Source organism: Erinaceus europaeus, chromosome 1 (genome assembly GCF_950295315.1).
Source record: "Erinaceus europaeus chromosome 1, mEriEur2.1, whole genome shotgun sequence".
Lineage (NCBI taxonomy): Eukaryota > Metazoa > Chordata > Mammalia > Eulipotyphla > Erinaceidae > Erinaceus > Erinaceus europaeus.
The window spans coordinates 42,976,811-42,999,250 of NC_080162.1; the positions used below are offsets into that span (position 1 = coordinate 42,976,811).

Consider the following 22,440-nt stretch of genomic DNA (forward strand, 5'->3'; position numbering starts at 1 on the left):
TGTCACAACCCCTGAAAAACAAGAATTGTGGCTACTTTTAATGACAGATCAGAAATAAGACCTTTGTTAATGCATAAGGCAAATCACTATCTTGAACAATGATACTTCTCTGAAATAGGATCTAAACCATTAATGTTGATTGGAATATAGAACATAAAATGTAGATTTAGAAATGGGATGGGATAAGAAATGATGAAATGTAATAGAGGGAAATAAATTGAATAGAATAGTGTTCCCTCCCCCTCCCAGACAGCTCAGTGGGTAGCGTGCTGGACTTGCATGCATGAGATCCTATGTTCAACCCCCAGCACCGCATATACCAGAGTGATGCTTTATTTCCCACTCACTATATAAGAGCTCATGGCTCACTATATGTAATGTGAGCAATATTGACCTGTGAGATATGAATTACTGAATATGAATATGTATAGATAGACTTCCAAGTGTATTTTTTTTCTTTTTTCACCAGAGCACTGCTCAGCTCTGGTTTACCCTGGTGCAGTGGATTGAACCTAGGACTTTGGAGCCTCACACAAGGCAGTTCTTTGCATAACCATTATGCTATCTACCACCACCAAGGTGTATTTTTTTATTTATAAAATAAAAAATAGAAAATATGGACAAAACCATAGAGTAAAAGGAGTAAAATTCCACACATTTACCACCCCTAGGGTTCCATATCCCATCCTCTCCACTGGAAGCTTTCTTATCCCACTGGGAGTATGAACTCAGAATCATTATGGGATGCAGAAGGTGGAAGGTCTGGCTTCTGTAATTGCTTCTCTGCTGAACATGGATGTTGGCAGGTCAATCCATACCCCCAGCCTTTTTCTATCTTTCCCTAGTAGGGCAGGGTTCCAGAGAGATGGGGTTCCAGGATACACTGTGAAGTCCTCTGCCTGGGGAATTCAGGTTGGCATCATGGTAGCATCTGTAACTTGGTATCTGAAAAAGGATTAAGATATAAAGATGAACAAATTGTTTCATAATCTGGAAACTAAAGGCAAGAATATAGCAGGTAAAATTTGAGGTCTCCATTTTGGAAAAAGTTAGTAGGTCTATTTTAGGTATATTCCAAGGAGCCCATGACTCTACTAATTTTTGCCTGAGCACGATAGCTAACATGCAAGTGGACCAAAGGCAAAGAAAAAATGTAAAGTGGTTAGTCCTCTGTATTGTTTAGTAGTTAAAAGTGGAGACTCTGGAGTCTGCTGGATTCCCAAATACAATGTGAGATTTCTGCAGTATTGAATAATCTCTGTGGATTGAGCCACCTCACGGGAGTATAACACAGTAAAAAGAAATATAAAATGCAATGCTAGATATGAAAGTCTCTGGTTCTGGGTCCATTTGTTTTCAGAAAGCGCCATTTTGTTTCCTGTACCTTTTCTATGGTTTCATTCTGTTGTTAGTTTAGTCCTTTGGAATTCACTCATGTAAAACTATATGTCTTAACCTTGCTCCCTTTGACTGCCCTTCATTCCCTCAGCTGCCAGGAAGGTATATTTCCAGTTCTATGTTGAGAAAATCAAGGTCATACGTAAAACTTCTCTTTGGGAAAATGGCAAAGGGCTGATTTAAAAAACACAACTGAGAACAACTTCAAAAATCAGGCCCTAAAATTAGCCTGGTAACATCTGAGAACTGAGACACTACTTTCCATTTCTGTGACAGCAACAGTGAGACTAAAAGTTAACTTTTCAGTAAAGCCAAAGGCAAACCCCAAATAAAAATGAAACACTGAAGAAAATAACTGCCAACCCATATTTCTACATCTAGTTAAAAACATCCATGAAAATTTTAAATGAAATAAACCTATCATCAGAGAAATAAATCATCAGTAGAATATATTCAAATTACCAGCAGAGTTTAACTAAAGGGAAGATGAAATAAAGTTTTTAAGATAGAAATATTCTCTAAGAAGAATAATTAAAAAAGAAAAAAGATTAACAGAAGGATAAATGTGTTGGAAAATCTAAATGAACATTGACTGTGTTGAAAAATTGATAATGTCTTGTGGGATTCAAAAGAGATATAGGATTAAAATATATGAGAGCAATAGTACAATAGAAAAGATAAAATAAAAGGGAATTTAAAATGTCCTAAGTTTTTAGCACTGTCTGAGTAGCAGTGAAAGCATTAATTTTAGTAAGTAAAGGATCATATTTGTAATTTTTTTTTTACCAGAGCATTGCTCAGCTCTGGTTTATGATGGTACAAGGAACTGAACCTGGGACTTTGCATCCTCAGGCATGAGAGCAGTCTCTTTGCATAACTATTATGCTATCTACCCCCACCATATTTGTAATCTTAAGTGTATAGATTACAAAGAGCAAATATGGAGCAAACAAGCTATAAAAGAGAAGAGCTATACCGATGTAAATAAAAGAGCTCATTAATTAAAAAGTTCATAAAAAAGAAACTCTAATGGAACTAATTGAAAACCGCTAGTAATATACTAATATTCTATTACTAATTATATAAAAGGCAGGTGGACTAACTACTTCAATTAAAAGACAGATTACTGTGACAAGGGAAATAAGTCAACTGGTAGAGCAAAGGATTTATATGTCTGAGGTTTCTAATTCTATCCCTGGTGCTACATATTCTGGAGTGGTGTTCTGGTCTCTCTCTCTCTAAACTGTGTGTGTATGTATCATATAAAATAAATCTTAAAAAGAACAGATTGCCATGCTAAATGAAAAATCAAAACACCAACTATACCCTGCTTACAAGAAACATCTTAAAGATAGCAGAGAAGATAAAAAGGATCACTATAGTTATTGCACATACATGCTAACCTAAAGAAAACTGGCTGGCTAGTATAATATCAGATGAAGTAAGTAAATTTTAGGACAAGATGTTATGTAATAAAATAGACAAGGAGAGACATTTTATCCAAACAAAAAGTCAATCACACCAAAAAAGATAAAATAATTCTAAGCCTACAAACACTTGCTGAAATAGCCTCAATGTATATGAAGTAAAAACTGCCAGATCTACAAGGAAGGATAAGGGAATCCACTATCACCATGGTAGACTTTAATATACCTTTATTAGTGTCTAGTCTACAATATGACAATAAATCAGTAAGAACAGAAAAATTTTGGCCAGCAGTATTTGTATCCTTGACTAATGGACAGCTTTTGTCTTTTTATTTTGTTTTATTTTGTTTTGTTTTGTTCATCTCTGGGGTGTCACCACTCTGAGCTGACTCTTTCAGAGAGAGTAAGACAGAGATGGGGGTGGGGGGTTTAGGGTAATGGGAGAGAAGCTACAGCACTGAACTTCCCTCAGTGCAGTGGGAACTGGACTGGAATTTTAGTTGCAGGCATGGCAAAGAAGCATACTACCCATGTGAGCTATTTTGCTGACTTGACTAGTATTTATAGAAGAAGTCAATAATTTCACAATGCATATATTTTTTCAAGTGTGCATAGAACATTTACTCTGGTTTTTAATTACAAGTCTCAACAAAGATCAGAGCATAAAAACATCAACATATATTCTCTGACCACAGTACAACTAGCTAAAATCAATGGTAGTAGAATGCGCTGGAGATTTTCATCAGCAAAATGACCATAACCTGATCACTCATAAGATTTGTTTCTCTTTTGCCCCTCAAAGTAGGTTACTTTGTTATATTCCTTCCCAATAAAGTTTTTAAAGTCTATAATTAAGCTTCCAGTAACAAAATTTAAAAAAAAAAAAAAGAAGAAGAAGAAGAAGAATGGAAAGGAAAAGAGAAAAAAAAAAGCAAACTTTCCCTCAAAGATCAATCCTTTGGCATTCCTACTTAAAGAACACTTTTCAAGGACCCATTTTCTCACCCAGCCTCAGCTGGATGTTAGGAAATTAACAGGGAGAAAGAAGATTTTTTTTAAAAGATCACTAAATTTTGATGACGCAGTGGACATAAACAATGCTACAAGAAGGGAAGGAATCTAGTTTGGAACAATTCTTGTGAGATCAAGAAGCATTTTAGAGGGGGTCAGGTGGTGGCACACCTAGTTGAGCACACATGTAAGAAGTATTTTTGAGGAGCAACCATGAAGTTACTGCTCAGACAGAAGGTAGAAAGGCTAATGACACTAGAGAGAAATTCCACCCAAGTAAAGATAAGCACTTGGTAGCCTTCAAAGAAGAGCAAGCATGAGAGGGAAAAAAAATTCAAATACAAAGTCCCCAATGAAGCTTGCTGACATGTTTCCTCAGGCAATGGGTATTGGGTGGGGAGAGTATTCTGTTAAAACTTGAACTTGCCCAGAATGAAATATTAAAGGGAATCATACACAAATTTCTATACCCAGTCCTTTTAGAAATTTGGAAAACCTGGACAAAGTACAGTGGGCTTCTCCTCTGATGGAAAGTACTCTCACTTCAGTACTCAAGGTTCCCACTGAGAATTGTTGCTCAGCAGCCTACAAAAGATAGCTGTAAATGGACCCTCAGGCTCAGGAGGAAAGCTTAAAGTGATTGTGAAGGGAAAACCGCCAGTAGGGCAAATAGGCTTTCGATCGATCTGAGGCACTAGTATTCCCAGTTCAATCGCCAGGATGACCATAAATGGAGCTGACCAATGCTCTGGTAAAAATAAATAAATACATACACACACAAGTACTTATTTTTTTCCACAAATATTACAAGTTGGTGTTGTTTATAGCCACTAAATTTGTCTTAATTTATAAGACAGCACTACAAAACTACTACATATGTTCCTTTGGTTTCTAATAAGCCCATCAACTATTTGTTCCATGCCGTTTCAGAAATTACAGCTGTGCCAAAGAATCAAACAGATGGAGTCTTGCTTTCCAAGAGTCTATAAGGGACATTGGATAGCACACAGGAAAATAGAGATATATACTTTTATTTAGGTTGATAAGTGCCCCTCCCCCACCCTGAGAATCTTAAGTCAGAGAATGGGGTTAGAAGGCAATTCATGATGCTTTCTTTGGGAAGGTTACTATGTGAGTGTGGACATGAGTGAAGTAAGGGAATGAGCCCTATGAGTATCTGAGAGTAACACTCTACTTTGTCTTCTTGGGGATTCACAGGATATATTACTATGAGATGTGAATATCATGCTATGCATATTGTGCTAACACACCTCAATATGAAGACTAAATGTATAACATGCAATATGGATAATATACAATGGTATCTTAATATATCCATAAATGTAACAGGTGCACTCAACCAGGTGTGCCACCACCCAGTCTCTAGTATATCCATAAATGTATAGTATATGATGTAGGTAATATGCTAACTTGTCTGCCAAATATATTCGTATATATGATAATATGTAATGTGTGTACCATGAAAAATGTATTTTAGCATATAGACTAATGTATAAAGTGGGTCATATACTAATGTTCCTTAGTATATGCAGTCATATTTAATGTATAATACGCTAAGATACATATATTAAAGCTCTCCAGTAAAAAACTGGTAAAGTTCCTGAGTTCTGTGGCCCTAAACTTATTAGAACTGATGATCTCATGAATGAGTGGATCCTCTTCATAGACTTCATAAGATTTTCAAGCAGGAACCAGACTCTTGGGGAGTACCTGCTTTAGAGACTGAAGGAAAAATAGGCAAACAGAAAGGACCTAGAGATGTTTATATAGATCATGTTTATAGCAGGGAAACTGAGTCCTTTAAAATGTATGTCAGGACAGTTAAAATGGGGAAAAATATATCTATATAATCAGCCTATTTCAGTGACTGTAGTTTCCAGTGGAAGGGATGGGGACCCAGAACTCTGATGGTGGGAACCATATGGTATTATACCTCTATTACAATTGAGATGATACCCCTATTACAAAATTGATTTATAATTTTATAAATCAATACTAAATCATTAATTTAAAATAATAAATAAATTAAATGTATGTCAGAAGGAGCTGGGTGTGGCACACATTACCATGTACAATGACACATGCTCAAGCCTCCAGTCCCCACCTACAGGGGGGATGCTCCCTGAGTGATGAAGCATTGCTGTAGATGTCTCATTGTCTCAATTCCTCCTTCCCTCTCAATTTCTCTCTATCTCTGTCAAAAGAAAACAAATAAAGGAAAATGACCACCAGTAGCGGTGGATTGTTCTATGCAGGTACCAAACCCCACAGTAAATGCTTGTGGCAGTAACTAATAAAGAAGAAAAGAATGGGAGACTTCCAAGAGGCATGGCCATGAAGTAACAGGGAACACAACTGATCTCCCACAAAACAACAAAAACCTACAGTTATCCAACTTAACAAAACTCACCATGTACAGCTGAGAAATCTGCATCCTCAGCCACCAAGTTATGATTCCATGCTGATTTCCCTGGGCAGGTGAACTCATCAGAGTGCGCCCTGGAACCTCATCTCTCCATAGTCCTACCCCATTAAGAAAAGATAGAAACGGGATGAGAATATGGATCGACCTGCCAATGCCTATGTCCAGTGGAAAAGCAATTACAGAAGCCAGAAACCCTACCTTCTGCACCCTCAAAAGAGTTTTGGTCCATACTACTCCCAATAGGGGAGAAATAATAGGGAAAGATGACCAGAGCGCTCTTAACTTCAACTCCATCAGGACCCGGAGAGAGAAGAGGAAAAGGGAGGGACATTTGGGTGTAGTAATAGGTGTATGTGTGACTTGGAAAGGAAGAGAAGATGGGACCATGAAAAGCTCGGAGGACAGGTGGTGGTGCACCTGGTTGAGTGCACGTTTTTTCACACATTTTTGCCCATGTTTTTATAGTGTGGAAGGACCCAGGTTTGAGCCTCAGTCCCCACATGAAGGGGGAAGACTTTGCAAGTGGTGAAGCTGATCTTCAGATGTCTCTCTGTCTCTCTCCCTCTCTATCACCCCCTTCCCTCTTGATTTTTGGCTGTCTCTATCCAATAAATAAATAAAGATAATAAAAAAAGAAAACAAATGGGCAAATATATACAAATATAGACAGAAAGTTGTAGAAATTATAGTTAACCTACAACTACAACCTTAGCAGAACTGCTGTAGCTTCCAATAGAAGAAATGGAGATACAGAACTCTGGTGGTGGGACCAGTGCAGTTATACCCTGTTATCTTATAATTTTTGTAAATTGATATTTAATCACTAATAAAATAAATAAGAAAAGAATTTCAGAGCACACTGCAACCTCATGCTCCTTCCAAGGATGGAGATAAGGAAAGCCAGTTATCGTCCAATTAGGGATGACCTGGATTTAACCAGGTTACTGAGGAGCAATCACACTCTGGACCCACTTAGAAGATGTGTTGAGCAGGTTTTGTGATGAACTGTAAGTATGAGAGAAAGTGGAGTCAAGGTGCTCTGACTCACTATACATAGTCAGCATTTTGGAAAAGTAAAGGTGTGTGTGTGTGTGTGTGTGTGTGTGTGTGTGTGTGTGTGTGTGTGTATGGTGCAGTCACAGTAAGTCAGGAGTATTAACATGTGTGAGTCAAACTGGGAGTGATCTTATATCTATCTGAACATAAAACAATTATCCAAAGTTGGTTTCCAGAATACTCTCAGAGTGAAATAATTTCCTGGTTTAGTCAATGTCTTCTCAGTTTAAGTATTTATTCTTCTTATTAACTGACAACTAATGTCATCTATCTCAATCTCTGTGACAAACCCACAGGTAATATCATTCTCAAAGGGAAAAAAGGTGAAAGATTTCCCCCCTAAAATCAGGAACCAGGCAAAGATGTTCACTATCTTCACTATTATTCAACATAGTCCTCAAGGTCCTTGCCACAATCAGACAAGAAAGAAATATCAAAGGAATACAGTTTGGAAAGGAGGAAATCAAACAAAGGTATATATATTGGAAAGGAAGGAATCAAACTACCACTATTCGCTGAAGGCATTAGAATATACTTAGAGAACGCCAAAGACTCCACCTAAAAACTACTAGGAATAATCAATAAATTCAGTAAGGTAGCAGGATACAAAACACACATAAATCAATTTCTGTGAGCACACAGAAAAAAAACCTCAGTGTTCCATACACAACACAAGACACTGGGGGAAAAAAAATGAAGTGGGCAACTCAGTTCCTAATCTCTGATCAAAAGAAGGGTTGGTTTCTTCATCACTGAAAGTAAGTCATGTTTGATACTTTTTTTTTTGATACTTTTTTTTTTATTGCCACAATGATCTTTACTGGGATTGGTATTGGCACTACAAATCCACCACTCCTGGCACCCATTATTTTTCCTTTTCTTTCCTGTTTTTTCTTTCTATTTTATTGGATAGGACAGAGAAACACTGAGAGAGGAGGGGGAAGTAGAGTCGGAGGAACACACCTGCATACCTGCTTCACTCTTGTGAAGTGTCTCCATTCTGGAACTCAGTTTTCATACAAACATTCCATGACACAGGCTGATCTAAAGTAATATATGTGTCTCAGTTTCTTCAGCTGGAAAAAGGGGAATGAAAATTTTGATTAAATCAGAATATAAAACTAAACTAAATCAGATAAAATACATAGACTATTCCAGACAAAACCTAGGATTTAGTGAGCACAAAATTAGCAATGTCTTTGCAATTTCTTCATTTTTGCTCTTTCAGATATATTTGTGTGTGTGTGTGTGTGTGTATGTGTGTGTGTGTGTGTGTGTGTGTGTGTGTGTGTTTTAATTATGGGACCATGATATCTTTTGAAATTGGAGAAGAGTAAAAGTAAAACAATTCATCATACCCCATCTCCCTAAATCAATGCTGTCTTTATATAGCCACATTCACATTTTTGTGTTGATCATTTCATAGTTATGAGACAGTCACTTATATATTTATTCCAGGTTCTCAATAAAGTGTACACTGACTACCTCTCTGATTCAGTGCAAGCTGTTCCATGCTTTGTGTAACTAAAATTATGTCATATACTTTCCCCTTACATTTTTTTTCATGAGCTTCATAACAGTTTTTATGGTTCCAGAATACTCACCGTGTTAATGTATATACATCATGGTACTGTTGTACAGGAGATGACTTTAGACTGTGCTACTTTAGGCAACACAAAGTGAATAGCTCTATATTCAGTGTTTTGTCTTTTATTTATAAAATTGTTTTTTAAATTTTTTATTTATGAAATTCTTAAAACATCACAAAATACAAAAATAAATATTCTGGGGGCCTACAGGTGACTCACAAGGTAGAGCACACATGTGTGAGACCCAGGTTCAATCAGCAGGTCAACACGTGGGAGCATCTGTATAATGGATGCAGTGGAGTAATACTCCAGTTTCTCTCTCTCTCTCTCTCTCTCTCTCTCTCTCTTTCCCTCCCTCCCTCCCCTCTCCCTCCCTCTCTTTCTCTCTCTCTTCATCCTCTTCTACTTTCTGTCTAGAGGGGGAAATAAAAAGAAATGACCACTGAAAGAAATAGAGTATATGGGCACTAAGCTCCAGTGATAATCCTAGTAACAAAACAGAAAGAGAGAGAGAAAGAAAGAGTAACTTAGCTAATAAGATACTTCAAAACTGGGATTTCTTCCCTGTGATTATAAGAAAATGAACTCCACAAAATTATGACATCATATGGTGATTTTGTTTTCATTCTGAAGCATTGATTTTTACTTTTTCAAAAAAAAAAAGAAAAGAAAAGAAAAGAAAAGAAAAGAGAAAGCAAAAAATTTTTAAATGTATTTAAATGCTTAAGTGCCTCAACACAGGCCTGGAAAAAAGCTGAGTATTTTGATGTGTTTGTGAATTAAAAAACAGCAACAAATTCACCCTTAGTACATATACATAAGGAGAGATTTCAGTGGACCTTTAGTTACTCAAGAATGGACTTTCCAAATCTTCCGGGAAAGATTTTCAACTGCGTATTATTTTTCCTGAAGCAGCATTCCCAAAATCATATGATGTGTTGGATGGATAAATGTCTCCCCCATGGTGCTTGTAAAGCAGGGGGAAAGGGTGAATCACGACAAGCTATTTGAGGGAGAGAAACTTACTATTAATGCAGAAACAGTGGCTACACACGATTGTTCAATTCTCAGCAATAATGAGGCATAGCAAGCCTGAAGACCCAGTGTGGGGGCTTGGAGCCAAGATAGTCTTGTTTGTGATCAGTGACTTTGTCACATACTCTTGTGACCATAGGCAAGTTGGTTATGAACAAGGCAGGATTTTATTCAAGACTCCCTGCCTCCAAAGTCCCTGACCTGCCAGCACATAACACTTTAAATTGTTCTCCCTTTTTTCTTTTCTTTTCCTTTCCTTTTCTTTTTCTTTTTTTTTTTTTTTTTTTTTGAGGGGGCAGGGTTGATTTCAAAAGCACTAGAAATAATAAGGATGAATTCCGAGAAGTCAGGAAGATGGTTTAGTACTGTCACTTTTTGAAAAATAGTGATAGCTTGGAGTATCATGGTTGATGAAGAGATGTGGGGTGGTATTTGTTTTCAGGATTTAAATCAATAAAACATAATCTACTTGCAGCTTGATGGTCAGCCACACTGCCTAGAAGACAGTAGTACTCAACAAAGTTTCTTGTTGTCTCCAAATGGACACCAACCTGGACCTTTCTTTTCACACGAAAGTTTGTAGGTTATGAAGACTATGTTTCTCCTCAAACTGTCCTGTCATAACATCATTTTTTTGATTTAGGAGCATTGAGTCAGATAAAAAAAATAGGTAACTTGAAAATAAAGTCACTCATTCAATGAACACTGCATGCCCACTTCCCATACTTTATTCCACTAATCTTCAAAAGGAAGTTCACACACACACACACACACACCCTTTTATTCACATGAGAAATCGGACATGCAAAAAAGTTACAGAATTTGCAACAAAAAAAAAAAAAGCCAAAACAAATTGTTCCGTAAAAGAGCAAATATTGGGGGTCAGGCGGTGGGGCACCGGGTTAAAAGCACAAAGTTTGAAGCACAAGGACTGCGCAAAGATCCCCATTCTAGCCTCTGTTTCTCCATCTGCAGGGGGTTCGCTTCACAGAGGAAAAGCAGGTCTCTCCCTCTCTATCCCCGCCCCCTCCTCTCAATTTTTTTTCTGTCCTATTCGATTAAAAAAAGGGGGAGAGGAGGGAGGGAAGGCTGCCAGGAGCAGTAGATTCATAGTGCAGGCACCAGAGCCCCAGCGATAACCCTGGAGAGAAAGAAAAAAAAAGAAAAAAAAAAGCAACTATTACATACAGGCTTGGTTGACTCCAAAATATTTAGGTTTAAACATAGAATTGTGTTGCTTCCTGCCATGTTTGTCAGTGGAAAGAAAGGAGATGCACCATGAGAGGCAAGGGTTAGAGTTTGTCTTTCTGTACATTATGTGACACTTTCAACTCACCTTAAGAAAACAGGAGCAACCTCTGTTGGTCAGCTTGATGCTCCAGCCTACTGAAGTGCTATCTCAGGGGCAGGAGGTGTGCGGTGTACTTCATTGAGTGGACATGTTTACAGTGCACAAGGATGGGGGTTCTAGCCCTTGGTCCCCACCTGCAGAAGGAAGGCTTTGCCAGTGATGAAGCCAGTCTGTAGGTATCTCTCTGTCTCTCTCCCTCTGTATCTCTCCCTTCCCCTCAATTTTTTGGCTGACTCTAGCCAATAATAAAGACAATAAAAAAAATTTTAAGTGCTGTGTTTCCTCTTATAAATTGAAAGACATTCACTAGTCCTTGGGTTGGTGGCTGCCGGAAGGAGTTAACATTTGCCACCAGTGCTCAAAAGGTTGGCCATTTTGAGCCCTTTATCTGTGTGTAAGCCTCACATTTGAAACTGCAACAAAAAGGAGAGAAGTCTCCAGAAGAGTACTTGGCCTGCTGATCTCTTGCCAAGTAGGAATCCTTCACTGGCTATCTTCCCTAAAACGTGATTTTCAAACTACAGTTTTAAAAACAATTCCTTTGGGGAGTTATAAAAGCAATAATGTTTTTGATAGAAAATTGCTGTGTCAAAAGAAATGCATGAAAAATAAAATTTGCCAATTTCCCTATCACCCAGAGAAAAGGACTGTTAATAATTGAACGCTTTTTCCTTTCTTGTTTTCTTCTGTGTATATGCCTATATTTATAAGTCCAATAAGATTCCATTTTATTTATTTTTTTGTGCCAGAGCACTGCTATGCTCTAGCTTATAGTGGTGCTAGGGATTGAACCTGGGACTTCAGAATCTCAGGCATGAAAGCCTTTTGCATAATCACTATGCTATCTCTTCCAAACCTGTATAAAATTTTATAACACACATTTTCATTAATTATTTAACATTGGTTTACAAAGTTACAAGATAACAGGGTTATAGTTCCACATCGTTCCCACCACCAAAGTTGTGTGTCCCCATTCCTTCTACTGGAAACTGCAGTGATTCTCCCAAGGTCACATCATATATCAGTTAACTGTTATTTCTTTCTTTTTCCCCACATCTTGTATTTATTTGTTCATTTATCTCCAGGTTCATCACTGGGGCTCAATGCTTACAGGATGACTAACACTCTCAGCAGTCTCCTCCCTCTCCCCCACCTTTTTTCTTTTCTTTTAATATTTTATTTTATTTATTATAGGATAGAGACAGAGAGAAACTGAGAGGGGGCTAGAGAGGAAAAGAAACAGAGAGACACCTGCAACCCTGCTTTACCACTCATGAAGCTTTCCCCCTGCAGGTGAAGACCAGGGGCTTGAACCTGGGTCTTTGTGCACTACAATGTGTGCATTTAACCAGGAACACTACCACCTGGCCCCCCCTTTATTTATTTTTGGTAGAAGGTGAGACACAGAAAGGAAGAGAGATAGGCAGAGAAGGGGAGATACCTGCAACACTGTGCCGCCACTAGTGAAGCTTCACCCCTGCAGCCATTTTTTATTTTAGTGACAAAACCGCCATCTGTTAAATAGAAAGATTATAATGTATTTATATAAGTGCAACTCAGCTGAAATTTGATATTGGCTTTCCTTTGGAACAAAGGAGATGCCCTAAAGGAGATGCATGAAGTTAAATATATATATATATATATATATATATATATATATATAAATGCATGGGGGGGGGAAACTATTGTTTACCAACAGTATTTGGGGCTTCCTATGCACCATGGTAATCAGTTGACTGTTATTTCTATAGCTGTCTGTCTATTTATACCTGCCCATTTTTTCCATGGCCCTGCCTTCTCTTCCTTTCTTAATCACACCTGCATCTATTACTTGCTCCTAATGTCTTTCTTTTTTTCTGCTTCTCTCTGTGATGGAATTGGGTTTCACAGCCCTCTAGTGATCTTCCCCTAATATTTCTCCCTCTCTGGGAGTATGGACCAATATTCTTTGTTCGGGTACAGAAAGTAGGAGGTCTGGCTTCTGTATTTGCTTCTCCTCTGTACCTAGGCATTGGTGGTTTGATCCATACCTCCAGCCTATTTCTATCTTTCCCTAGCAGGGTAGAGCTCTCTGAAGAGGTGATTATAATATACATTTCTAAGTAAACATTGTGTAACTAGTATTTCCATATATTTTTAATTAAAAATGCAAATCATAATTTTATTTTATTTTTAAATTTTTATTTATAAAAAGGAAACAATGACAAAAACCATAGGATAAGAGGGGTACAACTCCACACAATTCCTACCACCAGAACTCCATATCCCATCCTCTCCCCTGATAGCTTTCCTATTCTTTAACCCTCTGGAGTATGGACCCAGGGTCATTATGGGGTACAGAAGGTGGAAGGTCTGGCTCCTGTAATTGCTTCCCCGTTGAGCATGGACTTCGGCAGGTCGATCCATACTCTTAGTCGCAAAGCATGATTTTAATAGCTATTTAGTAGTCTACTACGCACACTATTAAAACCTAATCATTTCTCCACTGGTGAATATTCTTTTGCATATTTTTAAATATTTTCTTTATTTTATTTTAATGAGAGAGAGAGAGAGAGGGAGAGATACAGAAAGAAAGATATGGACAGAGAGAAAGAGAAGGAGGCCAGAGCTCTGCTCAGCTCTGGTTTATAGTGGTGCTGGGGATAGAACCTGAGATCTCTGAGCCTCAAGCATCAAAGTGTTTTACATAAACATTATGCTATCTCCCCAGCCCTCTTGTATACTTCAAGCAACATTCTCCTCATATGAATTTTTCACCTTTATACAGGTAGTGTGATCGATCCTACCCTACCAATCAAATAATTGTGATTTCCCATAAAAATTCTGCTAGACTTTATCTGGTATGATACAAGGTCAAAAGTAAACCCTTAAAAAAAGTAAACACCATACTTGACTATAGAATCAATACCCTTATAGAGAAGCAGAAAACCTTTTACTAGAGCTTTTGAGTCAACGTTTGAAAACCAATCAATAAGCAAAATTCCCTAGACCTTCTCCCTCAACCACCCAAGCTTTTCTGGAGCTTTTTCCCATGGTGTCAGTTTTCATCTCTTTATCTCATTTTCTACTCAAGATTTTGTAATCTATTTTTCATTCCCACTGCTCTTCTGGGAGAGTCCTTCAAAATACCAAGTATACATGCTTTTAATTAAATTTTAATTGCACAAGTGATACAGAAATGCAATTTCTTAGTTAATATAATTAGCAACTCAAAGATACCCTCTTAACCATTTATCCCACATTTTGGCACATTTCCCATTCAACAAGGATACATACTGCTATAAGTGGAGGGGGGTCGCACCAGGGTGATAAAGGTTCTGTTAATGGGGCAGCTGAGGCAGGTTGATACATGGCAACACACATTTATACCTAGAACCTTTCTCTGCCCTTCCACAGATCTTCAGTAATATCCTACAGCAGATACTTACCTCGATTTCTTGTTTCATTCCTTCTTTTTCTTTATCTCTTCTTCTGTTCTTTTTTGTTTTTTTTTGATCTCTTCCAAATCCTTTTTTACAATCTCTTTCTAACTTCTCAGTTTTGAAATCTCTTCATCACCTTGATACTAAGTGATTCCTTATACTTCTATGGCTTCCATACTTTTCAAGGTCACAGATTCAAACACTTAAAGGAGTCAGGTGGATGAAATAAATGCTTGGAATTTCTGTACTTCTCTTCACTATCCAACGGCACCTCCACCCCATCTCCTGTCATTGTTGATTTATTGAAAACTGTACCTATACTAGTAGAGACCAGGTGGTAGCACACCTGGTTGAGTGCACATGTTACAGTGCAGAAGGACCCAGGTTCAAGCCCCCTGTCGACACCTGTAGAGGAAAACTTTCACAAGTGGTGAAACAGTGTCTCTCTGTTGTCTCTCTGTCTCTCTCCCTATCACTCCCTTCTCTCTTGATTTCTGGCTGTCTCTATCCAATAAATAAAGATAATAATAAAAAATGTTATAAATACTATACCTATACTTTCAGATTTTCTTTCTCTAAAATTTGGAAAGTTAAATTTATATATATTTACATTTAGTGAGAGTTGAAAGTTAATTTAAAAAAGAAATTACTGGCCTACAAAGCATATCTGTGTCATAGTTTCAGCTATCCAGATGTTAGATCTGAACTTCTTTCTCAGACAAAATCATGTCCTCCCTGAAATTCTCTTTTTCCTAACTTGGATCTGCCCCTCAGGTGGTCAGTCACTAAACCTCTGATTTAACCTAAGAAATTATTTCAGTTTATTAACCATCTTGTCTCAGCTTAGGTCATGTCACCTTCCAGACACCAAGTTACAGATGCTACCATGACTCCATCCTGACTTCTCTGGGAAGACAACCTCACCAATGTGTCATGAACCCTCACATCTCCAGAGCTCTGGTCCACTAGGGAAAGATAGAAACAGGCTGGGGGTATGGATCGACCTGTCAACACCCATGCTCAGTGGAGAAGTAGCTACAGAAGCCAGAACTCCTACCTTCTATTCCCTATAAACAACCTAGATCCATACTCCCAATAGGGGAGAAGTGGTGAAGTTAAAGATAAGAGGGCTCTTAACTCCAGCTCCATCAGTACCCAGAGAGAGAGAGAGGGACATATGGTGGTAGCTACGATGTTATGAGTGACTTTGAGGGGAAGAGAGGATTGAATCAGAAAAAGAAGGGGGAAACTATGTATAAATGTGGACAGATAGTTGTAGAGAAGATGGTTGGCTCATGTCCACAACCTTAGGGGAACTGTGGTGGATTGCAGTGAGGAGAGTGAAGATTCAGAACTTTGGTGGTGGGAATGGTGTGGATTCAAACCCCTGTCGACATGTAATATAAAATAACTAATAAAAAAAGAAATTATTTCAGAATTCAGCCCACATGTCCATCCTCACTGTTGTCTCCTTTATTTTTTTTAACTTTTTGTTATCTTTATTTAGTCATTGTATAAAGACAGCCAAAGTCAAGAGGGAAGTAGGAGATAGAGAGATAGAGACACATTTGCAGCACTGCCACACCACTAGCAAACCTTTCCCTTTGCAGGTGGGGGACTTGGGGTTTGAACCCAGGTCCTTGCATATTGTAACATTTGCACTCAACCAGCTGTGTCACCACCTGGCCCTCTCTTTTTTTAATTTATTTAATTAATTTATTTTTTTTACTCACTGTTCTTTAATTCCTATGCTCACTGAATTGTATACTGTGACTAATGATTCTTACTGGCTGCCTTACTACCAGCAAAATAACTCCTTGCCTCCATCTTTGCACCACTCTATTCACCATTCACCAATGGCTGTCAGAAAGAGGAGAAGGACAAGAGAAGAATTAAGTGGGGGGAGAAGATTATATGTTCCTCTTCTACTCAGACAGCCATCTTGTCCATAAATCAAGGTTGCCACATTTTATCAGCCCTCAAACTGGCATTATATAATCAGACCCCATATTACCAAATCAGATTTCATATAAGCAGTTAGGCATTGACTTTACCAGAGCTGCCTATCAGTGATCTGTAGATTCTCATAGAATCAATTGGCTGGAGTCCACTAGTAACTGTCACCTTGGGGGCTGAGGGGGTTTTGTTTTTTTCGTTTTGTTTTGTTTTTTCCTTCCCTACTTCAAGTATCCATATGACTGCCTCACTTGGAAAGAATTTGCAACCCCAGAACCACGGGGTAGAATTCAACCTGATGAAGTGCACAGAGAACCCTAAGCAATTGGTCTCCTTTGCTCAGATCCCCAAACTCTAGTCCCAACCCTCCCCTTCACCACATTGTTTTCTTCATCACTAGTAACATCTGACTCACAAAGAAGTGGTTTCAAACCTGAACCTAACCACCACTCAAATGCTAGGGCTCTTTTAGTTTCTTAAATCAAAGTAGACATTCTCCCTTCAGAGAAGTCTTCCCTTTAGCTCAGTAAATCTCCTTTCAAATTGCTAATGAAGTTGAACTTGCTCTAGACAGTACATGGCAGATTTAAGAAACTCCTTCTGAAGGTCTTTATTTACTTCTCAGGAATATCCTTTACAGTTCATATGAAGACTGAACTGTTAATGGACAAAGTCAAAACTCATTTATTTAAACTCTCAGGAAAAATATGCTGAAGATGCTTCAGCTAGCTGCTCTCCTTGGCACATAACAAATGCACTCTTGGGAGTCGGGCGGTAGCGCAATGGGTTAAGTGCACATGACATGAAGTGCAAGGACCTGGGTAAGGCTCCTGGTTTGAAGCCCCCGGCTCCCAACCTGCACCGGAGTTACTTCACAAGCAGTGAAGCAGGTTTGCAAGTGTCTATCTTGTTCCCCCCCATCTTGTCTTCTCCTACTCTCTCCGTTTCTCCCTGTCCTATCCAACAAGGACGACAATAACAACAAAAAACCAAGGGCAACAAAAGGGAAAATAAATAAATATTAACAAATGCACTCTTTTTGGAGAACACAGAACACCTATCTTAACTAATTTTTTAACCTTAGCACACATATATACATACACAATGTGCAAGATTATTGTTTTACTAGATAGTAGTTATAAATAAAAGTTGCTTATATAAAAAATTAAGTTGGAATTCTACAAAACTAGACAGCATACTTATTTTTAATTCTATTAATATTTCTATTAATAATTAAGATTATTTGGAGTAGTGAAGTGTACTTGACACTTACCCCCCACACACACACCCTCCCCATTCAGTTTCCTTGCTTACTCAACGTATATATGGGTGGAGGGCATTTTAAAACTTTAACTGTAAAAACTACATATCCCAGTGTCCTTTGCAACTAGAATGGCCAATTAACATGACCCTGACCAATGAGATGTCAGGAAGTAATTGAGTGAACTTCAGAAAAAGCTCTATTCAGAAGTGGAGGTGGATTTGATGATTCAGATATCTCTTTTTTCCCCTCCTCCTAAAAAATCCTATTTAAGCTGCTGATATTTACTGTTTTTAACTCATACACAGATAAACCGAACTCTATACAAAAAGACTTTGAGTAGTCAAGAGGGAAAACATTTTTACCACCACCCCAATTTGGTTAGCCTACTAAAAATCACAGGAAATAGCTACTTAAGGATCAGCAATAAATAATATTATTATATTCACAATATCTCAAAATTTTTTACTGTGCTATTTTGCCATTTTCCATCTTTTTTGGCCCAAGTGCAACCCAACATGAAATTTATCAACTGTATACATAATAAATAGTGACATAGATACCAGAAAAATCTGAACAATTTCAACCTCAATTTTTATTTCCATTTTGGCTGAGAGCATGATGTTTCTATTAGTGGAAGAAATACCTCAATCTCCCACTTTACACAGTCTGGATGACTCAACCCAAATGCACTCCCATTGGCACTCTGGATTTTTTCAGTAATCTCCTTTCCTTAACAAATTCAAGATAGTGCCACAAATCGCTATGAGTTTATAATAGCATTACTGTTTCTGAGCTAAATGGCGGATGCAAGACTAGCCAGTAGCTATATCTGTGGATATGTGAGTAATTGCTTCAATTCTCCACTTGTTACTGAGTGAGTGTAGGCCTGACCTCTGGGCAGGGCTGAGCATTACTCATAGTCAAACTGAGAGCTTCAACACTAAATGTGACAGTGTGTGCTATATCTGTTTTCTCTCTGGCAGATTATTCAAATACCATCTTGTTTAAGTCAAGTTGTCCCAAAGCCCACTGAATCTTTGCCCCAAAGGTCCCTGCTGGGACTCTTACTTAAAGGGCTTCACTGGCTATAATGTAATATGTGAATATGTGATGATTGGATGTTTTCAGCCTGATTCTTTCCTTCTGCTTCATGTCCCCTAGAGATCCTGCTGCCTCTTTCTAAAAGCCATGTGTATCTTATCTCATCCAATGCAGTTGCTAAAACCAGAAAACAAGCTGGAAAACATTTTCCCAAACTGTACTGTTTTTCATCATTTCTTTCTGACACTTCCAGATAACTTGTTAGCATATTGTCTTTCCCTACTCAATAAAGCCCCACTGCGTGTTTGGAGGCTCAATGACATCACTCAGGAATTTATAATTAGAAGCAAAAACACTTCTAAATCCGTATCACCAGGAAACAACTGGAAAAAAATTCTAAGTAGTTGGTGAAACCCCAAATAAAAGGAACTTTTCTGACCAGGTGGGAAATCTGCTTGCTTTCAGGGTGTATGCTACCAGAAAAACACTAGGAAAGAATGGCAAATAAGCTTTCCAACTGCCAATCCCAATGCCAGGAATGATACTCAAGACCTGTGCTTAGTGTTAGATATTTGACGGAAAGTGTCACTTGGTCCTCCTCAGGCAAAGTTGTGTTTGCTGAGGTTCCTCGAAGTCTCTAAGAAGTAGTCTCAACTCCTATCACCATGGAGATGAGGTGTAATGACTTCTGCTGAGTTTTTAATTGACATCAAGTGGGGGAGGGGGCTCTCTCTCATCAAAACCTATGCCTGAGGCCTGAGCTGATGGTCTTTAGGGTTCTGGTCTGTTCCTGTGAGTAATATGACTGTAGTTATACTGTTGAATACATTAGACACATGCAACTGTTTACATTTAAGTTTAGATTAACACAAAGCAAAGGGAGCTAAAAATATTTCCCATTGCAAACATGGGACTTGTAGTTATGCTGTGGGACACTATGGCTCTAGGACATTTTCACTTTAGAAAGTTCTCTTGAGATAGTGGTGAGCTAGCTGGTCCAACTTGTTAGGGACTCCTAGATTATACCTACTGATTTGACTCAACTACTAATGGGTTGAGAAATACAATTCAATGACAAAAATTAATTTGGCTACTGTTTCCACACAACGCTCTGAGCCATAGTCTTCACAAGAACCTCCCTGGGACCGCAAATCTTTTTTCCTATTTTTCTTTCTTTCTCTGTCTCTGTCTCTCTATTTTATTGTCTCCAGGGCTTTACCACTTCAGAGCAACTTTTTCTGACAGAGTCAAAGACAGAGACTGGGGGTGGGGGAGTTGGTGTTGGCACACCTGGTTCAGCACACACATTATCAAACACAAGGGCTTGGGTTCAAGAACCCACTCTCCACCGTCAGGTATCTTTCTCTCCCTCTCTCAATCTCTTCTCCCCTTTCAATTTCTCTCTAACATATCTAATAAAAAAATAGGGGGGCGGGGGAAAGACCGCCGAGAGCAGCATATTAATAGTACTGGCACCAAGTTCCAACAACAACACTGGTCACAAAAAGAGAGAGAGAGAGAGAGAGAGGGAGAGAGAGAGAGAAGGAGAAGTAGGAGGAGGAGCAGGAGGAGGAGGAGGAGAAAAGAAGGAAGGAAGAAGAGACAAGACAGAGAGACAGAAGGAGAGAGAAAAATAACACAGCACTGAAGTTTCCTCTAGTGAAGCAGAGGCCATGCTCAAACCTGGGTCATGTACATGGCAAAGTAGGCACACTATTCAGAAAAGCAACCTTTCTGGTCCTCAAAGTTCTCTGCTTGATGTAAAAATTGGCAATATCAGCAATTCTCTTGCCCTTTTTCCACCTTGACTCTTTTCTACTTATCAAATCCAATAACCTAACAATAGGAAGAAAAATTCACAATTTAATACCACATATTTGTATATTCAAAATGTTAATAAGCTATTACATCTTAAGTTTCAATATTTACAGTTTGGTATCATTCCCCCTACATCCTCAATTTGTCATTATATCTTATGATCTTTCAGCCACCAAGTTGCAGATGCTACTATGATTCCATCCTGACTTCCCTGGGCAGATGACCTCATCAATTTGTCCTGAAATCTCACCTATCCAGAGCCCTCCCCCACTAGAGAAAGAGAAACAAACTGGGGGTATGATTCAACCTGCCAATGCCCATGTCCAGGGGAGAAGCAGTCACAGAAGCCAGATCTTCCACCTTCTACACCCCAAAAAGAATGTTGGTCAGTATTCCCAGAGGGATGACAAAGAGGGACGTTTTCCAATAGAGGGGGGGGGGACACTGGACTCATGGTAGGAACTGTATGGAATTGGTACCTCTCTTGTTTTACAATCTTGTTAATCATTATTAAATCACTAATAAAAAGTTGAAAAAGAAAAAAGTGTATAAAGTGAAATGTCCCTGTACCAACCCTCAAAACAACCAATAAAGTCCAGGTGTTGAAAAAAAAAAAAAAACACTGAAGAAAAAAATATTCCAGTAAAGAAACTGTCAACCCCTGTCCCCCCCGCAAAAGGGAACTGCTGACATGAAAGTGGTTTCAGTTTTATTTATTTGTTTTTGTTTTATGTCCCTTACCTTACATTTGGTCCCTTTGCCCTGAAGGATGCCTTCAATCACCTAGACGGCCCTAGCATTCTCTCACCCTACCACTACTGTGGCTTTCCCTTTGACACCCAGACCCATGCACTCCTTCCTTCCTCTACTACACAACCTCTGTTCCAAAACCCCTTTAGCTCAGGATAAACCGACACTGGAGTGCCTGCCACACCAGCCCGTCCCCTACTTTTCTCATCCAGCAGAGGGCATCTGAGTTTAACATTCTTGATAAACAATATTTACACAATCGACTTGGATTTTTTTTTTCTTCTTCTTCCAGTGCCCCCCCCCCCTTGAGAAGAAATCCAAGGTGGATGATAATACAAGGTCATTTTAAGGACAGGTCATGAAAAAGCTTGGAGATAAGATTTACTCAGACTGGCAGTCGGTTCTCCTATAGGTTAGTCAATCCCTCCCTCTCCCATCGCTGTTTCTCTCTGTCCTTTTTCTCTCTTTCTCCCTCTCTTTTGCCAGTCCTTTTCTTTCTACCCCACCTCCCTTTTCTTCTTTTCTCCCTCCTCTTCCTCTTCCACTTTCTCCGCTGTGGTCTCCCCCTCCCCCTACAGAAAGGGGGCTGGAGTCGCAGCTGATAGGATCACTGCTCCCAGCTCCTCGCTGTTGCTAAATCATTGCTAGGCAGAGTTTGTGATTTGTTTTTCAGTATCTAAGGAGTGAAGTGCTGAGGCTAGTTGGGAGTTTGGGTTATTTGTGTTTGCCTGTTTTGATGCACTGAGTGTATTTATTACTTGAGAAAACTGCTTTCTAAATAGATGCTAAGTGATCTCATTAAGATTCCCAGAAAATGTCTGATAGAATGGTCTTCTAAATGGCAAAACACCCAGTTAGTGTCATTCCATTATTTGG

The 22,440-nt window shown here is 38.6% G+C and overlaps 1 long non-coding RNA gene across 2 annotated transcripts; it reads right to left on the reverse strand.

Annotated features, from left to right (window-relative positions):
* Positions 1–761: 761 nt before the first annotated feature.
* Positions 762–21,723, reverse strand: LOC132536743 (uncharacterized). 2 transcript variants are annotated; one of them, XR_009548250.1, is made up of 4 exons: positions 21,556–21,723; positions 12,755–12,827; positions 8,310–8,414; positions 762–945 (listed from the first exon to the last, which is right to left on the reverse strand). It is a non-coding gene; the product is annotated as an uncharacterized LOC132536743 (long non-coding RNA). The 2 variants fall into 2 exon arrangements; XR_009548252.1 differs by having other exon boundaries at positions 8,302–8,414.
* Positions 21,724–22,440: the final 717 nt, after the last annotated feature.